We start from the raw sequence: 15489 nt of genomic DNA, 5'->3' as shown, positions 1-15489 counted from the left end.
CCTTTCTCATGTAGATAGTTTTTAAAAGTTTCTTTTACCTTCAAAACCTACTAGTGGTAAGACCATGTTAATTGTTAGAATTGCTGTCAAACTTGGGAAAACATCTATCAAGCTTTTTTTTTTCATATGAGCTGTATGATCCAGAACTTTCCACAGACTAGCTTCTAGCTCCACATATTTCAAGCTTTGTTTCTCTTCCACTACGCACAGACATCAATAGCCAGGCACCATCAAGCATATGAATAATCATTTACCACCTTTGGCCCTGCACTTTTGTATTATGAAGGAAAGTTTTATAGAGGGAAAATCAGAATGGAAAATGAAAGCAATATTAACTAACTGTGGTTAAAATATCTTTCTATTGAAAATTTTAAAAATTTACCAAGGCTTTGAAAGAAAGTAGACTGAACAGTTTAGTCTCACAATCAGCCTGCCTCTGGATACAAATAGCTTGGGGTAAGATAAGAAATAGAGTAAAGAACAAATTCATTTTAGAGCCATATGAGGGTAAATGTGAAGTGCAGTGTGAAGTTGGATCCATAGAAACATATGTTGACATTCTGCTTTCTCTCAGTAACTCTACAGAACACAAATGACATAAAGGAGAATCTGTTAATTATATATATCTAAAGACATGTCTGAAACTGCATATTCTCAACAAATAAGGAATAAACTAATACTCCAGGAATCTCCTGGTTAATCACTACAAACAGTAATTTACACTTACTATCTATAATGGGTTGAATAGTGTCCCTTCCAAATCTATGTGACCTTATTTGGAATAAGGGTTTTTGCAGATTTTAGTATGGAAAGGATCAAGACAAGACCATAATGGATTAAGATGGGCCTTAAATCCAGTGAGAGTGCCCTTATAAGAAAGAAAAAAGAAGAAGACAAAGACATAGAGAAGAAAGTGATGTGAAGATGGAGGCAGAGATTAGAGTGATGTATCTATAAGCCAAGTGATACCAAGGATTACCAGCAACCACCAGAAACTAGGAGAGAAACACAGAGTAGTACCTACCCTAGAGCTTCCAGAGGAATCAACCCTGCTGACATGCTGATTTTTTATTTCAGGCTTGCAGAACCAAGAGAACAAATGTCTGTTGTTTCAAGCCACCCAGTTTGTGGTAATTTGTTATGGCAGCACTAGGAAACTAATATACTATCTCTACGTAGAAGCATCTCCAAAATGGTTACCATGACACTGGATTTGTGAACAGTATGTTTATATGTATGCCTAAAGATCCATGGAATAAAAAGGTTCCTCTCAGGATATAGCAAAAACATTTTCACCAAGGACAGTTATGCCCTAACTTACGTTTCTGCAGTCCCTATAAAACTAAGAGTGTATTAAATGTTTAAGCAACTGAGGATCAAAAAGGAAAATAAGTGATGTATTATTTCTGGGGAAAGATAACAATTCTGTAAGGTAAGTTCCCTTTCCATGAGCAATAATATAAAAACATTATAATAGAATGTTATGCTTGATTTGAGATTATTCTCTAATTTTCAAAATATTTTAATGTCCTATAACAAGTTCCAAAGACCATGTTAATTGCCTCTCTTGAGGAGAGAAACCAATAAAAATATTGCTTGACCACCAGAATCACCACTCCATCTTTTTTTTTTCCATAATTAAATTCCCTCACATTCTGTATTTACTTTGCATTTCAAGATTTTAACAGTGTCTTGATAATCACTTCTGAGATGCCATTGTAATTGTTAGACCGTTTTATTGGTTCAAAAGTATCTATGGCTTGCCCATTGCACTAAATGCTCAAGATCCTAGAGTATAGTAGTCACAATGCCAGGCACAGAGCTGGATATATCTTAAATATACTGTAGATGTTTATCCACTTGAGGTGAATTTGTTACACCAACAATAATGTTGATGTCTCCACAGAAAGGCATTCAGTTTCAGAATCCCTTCAACTGTAAAGATCTACAGAGTAATCCATTTAAGAATATTTGCATTCATATTAGTTCAAAATTAAATCCAAATGCAATCTGTTTATATAGGGTTCTGTAGCTGTACTGGTGGGTTTTCTTTCATCAAGGAAAAGCTCTGGTTGGTCATATTTAACTGTGCTGGTGGAAGGCCAAGAAAAAGCTCTTCATTAACATGTACTCAGTAATTACCAAAGGCACATAGACACATCTCATTTCTACCTGCCATTATGCTCACTGGACTGGAAAATGGGATTGGGCCAAGTGGAACTGTCCCAAGCACATGAACTGTATATACCTGGAAGGAGAATCACACAGTGTGCTCTATAGACAAGGAGTCTGCATACCTTAGCAACTCTCCCATGGACAATTTTCACAGAGTCCCTGGTCAAAATGACTGAGACTGGTTTACCACTAGGCATTTTCATTCTGCTTTAAAATATCATAATTATATTAAGGATACTATTTTAACAAAATAATACTTTAAATTATTAAATTCATAAATACTATAAAATAGGAACTAACTTTCATGTTACATTTTATGTATCAATCTGAGATGAAAGAAAAGACCTCTGAATATTATATATAGAAATTTTTCACATTCAAATCTTTAGTCTATTAAACAAAAATAGATAGGCATCAGAAAAGCAGCCTCAGTAAATGACTATGTGAATGAACAATAAAAAAAAAGTGTCTCATTATAAACTCTTTGTCTCAAATAAACTCTGGGTGGCTCCTGGTGGGTAATGTTCCCTTCATCATGTTTCCACTTAGTGATAGAAGTGGAACTGGATGGCTGTTGGCTGACACCTAACAGCTCGATGCTTCCCCTGAGGAACCCCTTCTGGGAGGGTCCCATGCAGGTTGATTCTAGCATGCTGCAGAAGAGGCACAAGGGTATATGTGCTATCATTGTTCATTCTGTCAACACATATTCACTGTTCAGGGCAGTTCATTTAGGTCAGGAAAACAAAGACCAATAGAACTAGGCCCCCCTGCCCTTAAGAAGCTCACAATCTAGACGACAAGACCTAATATCTATTATACATATTTTCTATGGGTCTCAGTGCCATGATACATGCATATACATGGCACCAGGGGAGCATGGTAGAGATGAACAAATGAAACAGGCAATCATTTTTTGCTGTCTGAAAGTCATGAGAACTGTAATCAAGGAGGTGAACTATCATACGTATAGAGGCATCTTATATGATATGTCTACTTCAATTTTTTTAATGTTGCTTTCTATAATAATGATATGCAGATTAACAGGCACAAACCTGTTGGTAACATCATTTTTTAAGGAAATTTCACTAGCAAAATGCTGTGATATAATAGTGTAACACTTTCATATATATTTTGGCAGGTAGATTTAAGAACTCATATTCCAAGGTACAGATATGTACAGTGACACATGGGTTCTCTTGCTCTCCCATTAACTACCAGGACACAACAAGACATAAGGAGTGACTGTGGTATGTTCATATTTAGGAAAGAAATTGGGCCAGGGATTCAGGCCTTACCGTCGCTTGAGCTAGCCTGGAGAGTCATACACTGGATTTCTCATTACCTTTGTTAATCAAAAGAGCTATATATTGAAAGCTCAACCCAATGTTCTTGTAGAAGGAAAATGGTTTTGTTGTTGTTCCAAGCAGAGGATCTCATCACAAGAGTTAGCTAATTAAAACATTTTCCCTCATCCTGGTTTTGTACTTTAAAAAATGACTAGGCTGTATTTTTTGCTTTATCTTTCATTTAAGCTTAGTAATCCATTTTCTTACTTTCCCTTTAAAATCCTTTTCATATTAATTGTGAATACAGACCTACAATTGTAGTCACTTTTCTACTAGAACAACCAGTACCAGATGATACATGAATAAATTAATCAATAAAAATCTTAGGGATTCTAAAGAAAGTAATCTGAGTTGGTATCAGGATATCAATTATCATTTTTTTTAGATTTAATTTAATAATAGTAAAATGGAGAATCCAAATCCTAAGAACTACATTTCTGTGTCCTATTCCAAGCAGCTTACTTGCCAGGTAGAGTAAGAGACAAGTGGGGTCTATCCCATTGGCTTTAGGGTGTCTAATGTTTCTTTAAAATGTAATTATATATTTCAGTTCCTCTCTTCACTAGTGAAAGATGACACCATCCTCTGAGTCCCATTCAGCATAAGAATTACAATGAGTAGATCTTAAAACTTATTAATATAACTTAAAAGACAGGAAAGGGAGATTGGAAACTGAATTTGCAAAATACCCTCCATGATGCAGGAAAACTCTTCTCTGCTGAAACTTCAAACAAACAGACTGTATCTAATCCATCAATTACTTTGTTTTTGTGAATTAGTTTAAAACTATGTGGTGAATGATCAAACACATTTTAAATACAAAGCAAGCAGAGAGTCACATGGGGTTCTTTTATGAAACAAAGTTTTCACTTCTCCATGTCCTATATGTTACTGTAACCACTGAAGCGGCATATAGTATATGGGACACAGAGAGCCACTCTGCTAATCGGTCCCCACAGACCTGATGGTGCACTCTGCTGCAAAAGCAATTTTAATTTTGAACTCCAATACCCTTTAATAGAACGCCAGTGCTTCAAAAATAATCACATCATGGTTAGAGTGACTTAGAGGCTCGGTTTCAACTGCATGCACCCCTCCTCTACTCTGTCTCTCCTTCCCCCTTTCTTTGCCCTTAACTTTATGCCTAGAGATGAAACTCCTTTCATTATTTTTTGAAAACTAATACAAGGATGAGGGATATTGTTATATGAGACATTAAAAAATATTTCTCAATTACCTTTCCTTTAAGAATAAAAGATAATCATCCAAAGGGAATGACTTTTCATCACAGATTTCTGTCCTGAGTCAGAAGAGCTTTCCCTTTGAAAGGAAACACATTCCATAAGGAAGGTCTCCATCAAAAATCAAACAAGAACTCTTGTTACAAAAGAGAACTCTGGCAGCAGTTTCAGGGTAACTTGCTGGCCCTTTCTTGGACCTGTCTTAGTGGATTCTAAAGAAACTTTTTATTTTTTTAAAGTGAGACCTCAAGGAAGTTACCTGTTGAAGCTACTAATCTTTGACTACTGCTGCTGAGAAGAATGTTTCCAAATGGAACTGCATGGCCTCCCTCACCAGGAGATCATCCTACAGATGAAGTGCTGAAAAGAAAAAGCTTCCTATTTCAACTGAAGAGTAAAATCGGTGACAGGATTATTATTACTAGTGGAATATTCTCAGAATATTTCTCCAAGCTAATAAAATATTTAAAAGTAAAGAGACTACCTTCCAACTAAGTTTGAAATTAAAACCACAACTAAAGTAGACCTAAGTAGAAATTACACAAAAGATTTTTAAAAAGTAAAAATTTAAAAAAATGAGATTATATTCAGTTTTGTTCACACAGCATCAGATATTATTCCAATAATGTTCTTAATTTTAATTTATTTCTATCAAACTTAATAAAAAGAACCTACACTAATACATAATTTTGTACCTAGTATGTACCTAAAGTTTGGGGGCTTTGAAATCTAGATTTAGCAGATAAACAAATACCTAAATATTCAGTATAGATGATTAAATGCTAGTCAGAGCTATTCTAAATTACAGCTGTGCATACACAGAGTATACAAATGTCAAAATATTACATACAACCAAATTCAGTTGCCTCTTGCTCAACAAGCTTTAATCAAATGGGAAAAGCTAAATTGAAGAGCTGCTTTGTGAACATGCATTTCAATAAACCATAATGTTTATGAAATCAGAACATGGGAAAAGAAGATATCAATAAAAAGAAAATAATTCCCCATGAAAATTACCCATTTAGCATATTTCAAGTACAAATTTAGGGAATATAACTACATACTCATACATAATAATAGAGGCAAGCTCATAGGTAAAAAATATCCCAGTAACACATATTTGAGTAGGTCTAGGTTGCCAGTTTATCTTAGCTTATTTCAATGTATACATGTCAGGTGACTGCTTTAGTAGAGAAACTCAGGATTTAAATAAGATGTTTCAGTGATACACTTCAATAAAATGCACCACCCCTTCCAAAAAACCCACAAAATTCTCATTTCTATAACTGGCACCATTAGATCTGGCACAAGGTAATAATTGTAGAGCCCAATAGCAATTTAATTATCATCTTAGAGAACTGTTAGTAGGTCAAGAATACATTTTGGGATAACCACATCAATACAGAATAATTATTATTTACAATTATATGAATATCAATAGTGTGTCATGGCCAATATAAAACAAATCTTTCCAGCACAGAAGGCTTAACCATCACCACCATATCAACTGTCCAATGCAGTTTCTAGTTAGCATAGTGGTAACCATAAACGTTATCTCACAAAAGCTGGTGTTAGAAGGTGGGCAGGAAAGTGCCTAAGGTTATCATCTAGCCAAGGAATTTCACTGTAATTCTTGGTATAATACCCTAAAATTTTCAAGAAAAGAAATTGTTTTGATTATACTTCCAAATTAGATCCTCTGATTTAATAAGATAAATAAGACATATTTTCAAAACAATGGCATACTATTTGATATCACAAAAATCAAGATCTCATTGGGAACAAAGTAATGTCAAACTATTGATAGCTCTTTGTAGCCAGAGCAATCAGACAAGAAAAAGAAGTAAAAGCAATCCAAACTAAAAGGAAGAAGTAAAACTGTCACTGTTTGCAGATGACATGATATTATATAGAGAAAAACACAAAGACTCCAGAAAAAAACCCTGTTAGACATAAAAAACAAATTCAGTAAAGTTGTAACATACAAAATCAATATACAAAAACCTTTTGTGTTTCTATTCACTAGTAACAAATTATCAGAAAGAGAAATTAAGAAAACAATCCCGGGCTTCCCTGGTGGCACAGTGGTTGGGAGTCCGCCAGCCGATGCAAGGGACACGGGTTGGTGCCCCTGTCTGGGAAGATCCCACATGCCGCGGAGTGGCTGGGCCCATGAGCCATGGCCACTGGGTCTGTGTGTCCGGAGCCTGTGCTCCACAGCAGGAGAGGCCATAGCAGTGAGAGGCCAGCGTACCTCAAAAAAATAAATAAAAAATAAAACAATCCCATTTACAATTGTATCAAAAAAATTAAAATTCCTAGGAATAAATTTAACCAAGGAGGTGAAATACCTCTACTCTGAAAATTATAAGACATTGAGGCAAGAAAGAAAGGAGACACAAAGAGATATAAAGATATTTCATGCTCATGGACTGGAATAATTAATATTGTTAAAATGTCCATACTAACTGAAGCAATCTACAGATTCAATATAATCCCTATCAAAATTGCAGTGGCAGCAAAATTTGTGGCCCTGAACCAAGATGGTGGAGTAGAAGGACGTGCTCTCACTCCCTCTTGTGTGAACACCAGAATCACAACTAGCTGCTGGACAATCATCGACAGGAAGACACTGGAACTCACCACAAAAGATACCTCACATCCAAAGACAAAGGAGAAGTCACAATGAGATGGTAGGAGGGGCGCAATCACAGTAAAATCAAATCCCATAACTGCTGGGTGGGTGATTCACAGACTGCAGAACACTTATACCACAGAAGTCCACCCACTGGAGTGAAGGTTCTGAGCCCCACGTCAGGCTTCCCAACCTGGGGGTCCGGCAACAGGAGGAGGAATTTCTAGAGAATCAGACATTGAAGGATAGTGGGATTTGATTACAGGACTTGGACAGGACTGGGGGAAACAGAGACTCCACTCTTGGAGGGCACACGCAAAGTAATGTGCACATCGCGACACGGGGAAGGAACAGTGACCCCAGGTGAGACTGAACCAGACCTACGTGCTAGTGTTGGAAGGTCTCCTGCAGAGGTGGGGGGTGGCTGGGGCTCACTGTGGGGACAAGGACACTGGCAGCAGAAGTTCTGGGAAATACTTGTAGTGAGCCCTCCCAGAGTCTGCCATTACCCCACCAAAGAGCCCAGGTAGGCTCCAGGGTTGGGTTGCCTCAGGCCAAACAACCAAGAGGGAGGAAACCCAGCCCCACCCATCAGCAATCAAGTGGATTAAAGTTTTACTGAGCTCTGCCCACCAGAGCAACACTCAGCTCTACCCACCACTAGTCCCACCCATCAGGAAACTTGCAAAAGCCTCTTAGATAGCCTCATTCACCAGAGGACAGAGAGCAGAAGCAAGAAGAACTACAATCCTGCAGCCTGTGGAACAAAAACCACATTCACTGAAAGATAGACAAGATGAAAAGGCAGAGGGCTATGTACTAGATGAAGGAACAAGATAAAACCCCAGAAAAACAAATAAATGAAGTGAGTGGAGCTAGGCAACCTTACAGAAAAATAATTCAGAATAATGATAGTGAAGATGATACAGACCCTCGGAAAAAGAATGGAGGCAAAGATCAAGAAGATGCAAGAAATGTTTAACAAAGACCTAGAAGAACTAAAGAACAAACAAACAGAGATGAACAATACAATAACTGAAATGAAAACTACACTAGAAGGAATCAATAGCAGAATAACTGAGGCAGAAGAACACATAAGTGAACTGGAAAACAGAATAGTGGAATTCACTGCTGCAGAACAGAATAAAGAAAAAAAGAATGAAAAGAAAAGAAGACAGCCTAAGAGACTTCTGGGACAACATTAAACACAACAACATTCGCATTATAGGGGTCCCAGAAGGAGAAGAAAGAGAGAAAGAACCCAAGAAAAAATTTGAAGAGATTATAGGTGAAAACTTCCTTAATATAGGAAAGGAAATAGCCAACCAAGTCCAGGAAGTGCAGAGAATCCCATACAGCATAAACCCAAGGAGAAACATGCCGAGACACATAGTAATCAAAGTGGCAAAAATTAAAACAAAGAAAAATTATTGAAAGAAGCAAGGGAAAAATGACAAATAACATATAAGGGAACTCCCATAAGGTTAACAGCTGATTTCTCAGTGGAAACTCTACAAGCCAGAAGGGAGTGACATGATATATTGAAAGTGATGAAAGGGAAAAACCTACAACCAAGATTACTCTACCCGGCAAGGATCTCATTCAGATTCGATGAAGAAATTAAAAGCTTTACAGACAAGCAAAAGCTAAGAGAATTCAGCACCACCAAACCAGCTGTACAACAAATGCTAAAGGAAATTCTCTAAGTGGGAAACACAAGAGAAGAAAAGGGTCTACAAAAACAAACCCAAAACAATTCAGAAAATGGTCATAGGAACATACATATCGATAATCAACTTAAACGTGAATGGATTAAATGCTCCAAACAAAAGACACAGGCTTGCTGAATGAAGACAAAAACAAGACTCATATATATGCTGTCTACATGAGACCCACTTCAGACCTAGGAACACATACAGACTGAAAATGAGGGGATGGAAAAGGCTATTCCATGCAAATGGAAATCAGAAGAAAGCTGGAGTAGCAATACTCATATCAGATAAAATAGACTTTAAAATAAAGAATGTTACAAGAGACAAGGAAGGACACGACATAATGTTCAAGGGATCAATCCAACAAGAAGATATAACAATTATAAACATATATGTACCCAACATTGGAGCACCTCAATACATAAGGCAACTGCTAACAGCTATAAAAGAGGAAATTGACAGTAACACAATAATAGTGGGGGACTTTAACACCTCACTTACACCAATGAACAGATCATCCAAAATGAAATTAAATAAGCAAACAGAAGCTTTAAATGACACAATAGGCCAGATAGATTTAATTGATATTTATAGAACATTCCATCCAAAAACAGCAGATTACACTTTCTTAAGTGTGCACAGAACATTCTCCAGGAGAGATCACATCTTGGGTCACAAATCAAGCCTCAGTAAACTTAAGAAAACTGAAATCATATCAAACATCTTTTCTGACCAAAGGCTATGAGATTAGAAATCAATTACAGGGAAAAAAATGTAAAAAACACAAACACATGGAGGCTAAACAATACGTTACTAAATAATCAAGACATCACTGAAGAAATCAAAGAGGAAATAAAAAAATACCTAGAGACAAATGACAAAACACGATGATCCAAAACCTATGGAATGCAGCAAAAGCAGCTCTAAGAGGGAAGTTTATAGCTATACAAGCCTACCTCAAGAAACAAGAAAAATATCAAATATACAATCTAACCTTACACCTAAAGGAACTAGATAAAGAAGAACAAACAAAACCCAAAGGTAGCAGAAGGAAAGAAATCAAAAAGATCAGAGCAGATATAAATGAAATAGAAACACAAAAAACAATAGCAAAGATCAATAAAACTAAAAGCTCGTTATTTGAGAAGATAAACAAAATTGATAAACCATTAGCCAGATTCATCAAAAAAAAAAGAGGGAGAGGACTCAAACCAATAAAATTAGAAATGAAAATGGAGAAGTTACAATGGACACAGCAGAAATATATAGCATCCTAAGAGACTACTACAAGCAACTCTATGTCAATAAAATGGACAACCTGGAAGAAATGGAAAAATGCTTAGAAAGGTATAACATTCCAAGACTGAACCAGGAAGAAATAGAAAGTATGAACAGAGCAATCACAAGTAATGAAATTGAAACTGTGATTAAAAATCTTCCAACAAACAAAAGCCCAGGGCCAGATGGCGTCACAGATGAATCCTATCAAACATTTAGAGAAGACCTAACACCCATCCTTCTCAGACTCTTCCAAAAAATTGTGGAGGAAAGAATACTCCAAACTCATTCTATGAGGGCACCATCACCCTGATACCAAAACCAGACAAGACACTACAAAAAAAAGAAAATAAAAGACCAATATCACTGATGAATATAGATGCAAAAATCCTCAACAAAATACTAGCAAACACAATCCAACAACACATTAAAAGGATCATACACCATGATTAAGTGGGATTTATCCCAGGGATGCAAGGATTCTTCAATATATGCAAAATCAATCAATGTGATACACCATATTAAAAAATTGAAGAATAAAAACCATATGATCTCAATAGATGCATAAAAAGCTTTTGACAAAATTCAACACCCATTTATGATAAAAACTCTCCAGTACTCACTTTGGTAGCACATATACTGAGATTAGAATGATACAGAGAAGATGAGCACAGCCCCTGTGCAAAGATGACATTCAAGTTCGTGAAGCATTCCATATTTAAAAAAAAAAAAAAAAAAAAAAAACTCTCCAGAAAGTGGGCATAGAGGGAAACCACCTCAACATCATAAAAGCCATATACAACAAACCCACAACAAACATCATTCTCAATGGTGAAAAACTGAAAGCATTTCCTCTAAGATCAGGAACAAGACAAGGATGTCCACTCTCGCCACTATTATTAAACATAGTTTTGGAAGTCCTAGCCATGGCAATCAGAGAAGAAAAAGAAAAAAAGGAATACAAATTGGAAAAGAAAAAGTAAAACTGTCACTGTTGGCAGATGACATGATACCATACATAAAGAATCCTAAAGACGCCACCAGAAAACTACTAGAGCTAATCAATGAATTTGGTAAAGTTGCAGGATACGAAATTAATGCATAGAAATTCGTTGCATTCCTATAAACTAATGATGAAAAACCTGAAAGAGAAAGTGAGGAGACACTCCCATTTACCACTGCAACAAAAAGAATGAAATACCAAGGAATAAACCCACCTAGGGAGACAAAAGACCTGTATGCAGAAAACTATAAGACAGCGATGAAAGGAATTAAATATGATAACAACAGATGGTGAGATATACCATGTTCGTGGATTGGAAGAACAAATATTGTGAAAATGACTGTACTACCCAAAGCAATCTACAGATTCAATGTAATCCCTATCAAATTACCAATGGCATTTTTTAAAGAACTAGAACAAATCATCTTAAAATTTGTATGGAGACACAAAAGACCCTGAATAGCCAAAGCAATCTTGAGGGAAAAAAACGGAGCTGGAGGAATCAGACTCCCTGACTTCAGACTATACTACAATGCTACAGTAATGAAGACAATATGGTACAGGCACAAAAACAGAAACATAGATCACCGGAACAAGATAGAGAGCCCAGAGATAAACCCACGCACCTATGGTCAACTAATCTATGACAAAGGAGGCAAAAAGATATACAATGGAGAAAAGACAGTCTCTTCAATAAGTGGTGCTGGGAAAACTGGACAGCTACATGTAAAAGAATGAAATTAGAACACTCCCTAACACCATACACAAAAATAAATCAAAATGGATTAGAGACCTAAATGTAACACCGGACAGTATAAAACTCTTAGAGGAAAACATAGGAAGAACACTCTTTGACATAAATCACAGCAAAATCTTTTTTGATCCATCTCCTAGAGTAATGGAAATAAAAACAAAAATAAACAAATGGGACCTAATGAAACTTCAAAGCTTTTGCACAGCAAAGGAAACCATAAACAAGACGAAAAGACAACCCTCAGAATGGGAGAAAATATTTGCAAACGAATCAATGCACAAAGAATTACTCTCCAAAATATATAAACAGCTCGTGCAGCTCAATATTAAAGAAACAGACAATGCAATAAAAAAATGGGCAGAAGACCTAAATAGACATTTCTCTGAAGAAGACATACAGTTGGCCAAGAAGCACATAAAAAGGTGCTCAACGTCACTAATTATAAGAGAAATGCAAATCAAAACTACAATGAGGTATCACCTCACACCAGGTAGAATGGGCATCATCAGAAAATCTACAAACCATAGATGCTGGAGAGGGTGTGGAGAAAAGGGAACCCTCTTGCACTGTTAGTGGGAATGTAAATTGATATAGCCACTATGGAGAACAGTATGGAGGTTCCTTAAAAAAACTAAAAATAGAATTACCATATGATCCACCAATCCCACTACTGGGCATATACCCAGGGAAAACCATGATTCAAAAAGACACATGCACCCCAATGTTCACTGCAGCACTATTTACAATAGACACATCATGGAAGCAACCTAAATGCCCATCGAGAGATGAATGGATAAAGAAGATGTGGTACATATGTACAATGGAATATTACTCAGCCATAAAAAGGAACGAAATTGGGTCATTTGTTGAGACATGGATGGATCTAGAGACTGTCATACAGAATGAAGTAAGTCAGAAAGAGAAAAACAAATATCGTATATTAACGCATATATATGGAACCTAGAGAAATGGTACAAAGAAACCGGTTTGCAGGGCAGAAACTGAGACACAGATGTAGAGAAGAAACATATGGACACCAAGAGGGGAAAGCTGCAGGGGGTGGGGGTGTGGGTGTGATGAATTGGGCAATTGGGATTGACATGTATACACTGATGTGTGTAAAAATGATGACTAATAAGAAACTGCTGTATAAAAAAAAAATAAATAAAATAAAATTCAAAAATTAAAAATAAATTGCAGTGGCATTTTTCAAAGAAATAAACAATTCTGAAGTATGTATGGAATCAAAAAAGACCTTGAATAGCCAAAACAATCTTGAGAAAGAAGAACTAAGCTGGAGGCATCACACGCCCTGTTTTTGAACTATATTACAAAGCTATAGTAATCAAAAACAGTATGGTATTGGCACAAAAAAGACACATAGGTCAATGGAACATAATAGAGGCCAGATACAAACCCATACATACATAATCAGTTAATTTACCACAAAAGAATCAAGAATGTATGATAGGGAAACAGTAGTGCCTTCAATAAGTGGAAGCTGCACAGCCACATGCAAAAGAATGAAACTGAACCTTTATCTTATACCATACACAAAAATTAACTCAAAATGGATTAAAGACTTGCATGTAAGACATGAAACCATAAAACTTCTAGAAGAAAACATAGGCAGTAAACTCCTTGATAGAGGTCTTAGCAATGATTTCTTTTTGGATTTGATACCAAGAGCAAAGGCAACAATAAACAAGTTTGACTACTTCATGCTATAAATCTTCTGCACAACAAAGAAAATCATCAACAAAATGAAAATGCAACCTACTGACTGGGAAAAAAAATATTTGCAAATCATATATCTAATAAGGGGTTAATATCCAAAATATATAAGGAACTCATACAACTCAACAGCAAAAACAAATAATCTGATTGCAAAATGGGAAGAGGATCTGAATAACATGTTCTAAAGAAGACATAGAGATGGTCAACAGGTATGTGAAAAGATGTCCAACGTCACTATCATCAGGTAAATGCAAATCAAAACCACAATGAGATATCACCTCACACTTGTCAGAATGGCTATTTTCAAAAAGACAAGAAATAACAAGTGTCGGTGAGGATGTGGAGAAAAAGGAACTCTTGTGCACTGTTGGTGTGAATGTAAATCATGCAGTCACCATGGAAAATAAGTACAGAAGTTGAACAAAAAAATTAAAAATAGAACTACCATATGAGCCAGCAATTCTACTTCTGGGTATTTAGCCAAAGAAAATGAAACACTAACTTGAAAAGATACATGCAACCCCAGCATGTATCTTGTTCACTGCAGCATTATTTACAATAGCCAAGATATGGAAACAACCTAAGTGTCCAGGGACAAATGAATGGATAAAGAAGATGTGGTGTATATATACAGTGGAATATTTTTTAGCCATAAAACAGAATGAAATCTTGTCATTTGTCACAACATGGATGAATCTTGAGGGCATTATGCTAAGTGAAGTAAGACAGACAAAGACAAATACCATATCATTTCACTTATAAGTGGGATATAAACCAAAACCAAAACCAAAACAAAACAAAACAAGAAAGTTCATAGACACAGAGAACAGATTGGTGGGTGCCAGAGGCAGGAGGTGAGGAATGAGCAAAATGGGCAAAGTGAATCAAAAGTTACAAACCTCCAGTTATAAAATAAATATGTCTAAGGGATGTAAGGTACAACATGACAACCACAGTTAATGACACTGTAGTTCGTATTTGAAAGTTGCTAAGAGAGTAAAAGTTCTCATCACAAGAAAAAGAAATCTGTAACTATGTACAGGGACAGATGTTAACTACACTTATTATGGTGATCATTTTGCAGTATATACAAATATATATCATTATGTTACACACCTAAAACTAATAATGGTGTATGTCAATTATACCTAAATAAAAATAAATTAATTTTTAAAGGGTAAATTACAATTAAAAAAACTTTATTTACAAAAACAGGTGGCAGGTAGATTTGATCCTTAGGTTATATAGCATGTCAAGCCCTATTCTATTTCCATAGCTAGAAGTGATACTGAGTTGAAAATTTTTTCTGTAAAGCATTATAAATTATTCACATTGTCACATTTTGACCCTTTTTTATTGAACAATAATATTAGAAAGAAACAATGGCAGTCAATTAAAAGAATTCTAGAAAGCCTAACTTTTGTCTTAATCTTTCATTCAAAGAAGGAATTAGTTCGGTTTACCTAATTTATATTGACCTTTCTGTTTTTTGAAGGTTTTATTCAAAGGTTGAAACATGCATTCAACAAGCCATTAGCACTTTTGTTTTTGCAATAATATAATCATTTAAAGTGTGGTAAAAAAAAAAAGTACATGTGTTTGAAA

At 35.8% G+C, this 15489-nt stretch overlaps 1 protein-coding gene and 1 non-coding gene across 2 annotated transcripts in view; one reads left to right on the top strand and one right to left on the bottom strand.

Moving 5' to 3' along the window:
* ERBB4 (erb-b2 receptor tyrosine kinase 4) overlaps positions 1-15489 on the bottom strand; it is a 1112005-nt gene that overhangs the window by 815424 nt on the left and 281092 nt on the right. The window lies entirely within an intron of this gene.
* LOC115852932 (U6 spliceosomal RNA) lies at positions 11006-11112 on the top strand. The gene has a single exon (XR_004039320.2). It is a non-coding gene; the product is annotated as a U6 spliceosomal RNA (small nuclear RNA).

This window comes from Globicephala melas, chromosome 7, assembly GCF_963455315.2.
Source record: "Globicephala melas chromosome 7, mGloMel1.2, whole genome shotgun sequence".
Taxonomy (NCBI): Eukaryota; Metazoa; Chordata; class Mammalia; order Artiodactyla; family Delphinidae; genus Globicephala; species Globicephala melas.
This window is presented reverse-complemented; position numbering and strand designations above follow the sequence as displayed.